The sequence below is a fragment of the Penaeus monodon genome, chromosome 30 (assembly GCF_015228065.2).
Source record: "Penaeus monodon isolate SGIC_2016 chromosome 30, NSTDA_Pmon_1, whole genome shotgun sequence".
Lineage (NCBI taxonomy): Eukaryota > Metazoa > Arthropoda > Malacostraca > Decapoda > Penaeidae > Penaeus > Penaeus monodon.
The window spans coordinates 5,359,368-5,359,674 of record NC_051415.1 but is presented as its reverse complement, the minus strand read 5'-3'; positions in this window follow the sequence as shown (position 1 = coordinate 5,359,674).

Sequence of the window (307 nt, the reverse complement as noted above, 5' to 3'; positions counted from 1 at the left end):
GTGCTTTTCTATAAATGTATTCTACTTATACTACTAAATGAATAAATTACCTGAGCTCTAAATATAATTAAACAATGAAAACAGTGTGAATGATAAATGAGCTCTAATAAAAAAAAAAAATTGATCATCTAAATTCCAGGATATGCTTGCGTGTAGTCACCCCCCCCCCCCCCTCTTTAAAAATTAAAATCAATTTGTCCAAGGTGAGGATTAAGTTTTTCTCACTGGTTGTTCAAGTTTTAAAAAGATGAGTTGTGCACTTTGTTATCTGTTGGTTAATATTATTTTGTAAAATACATGTTACGTG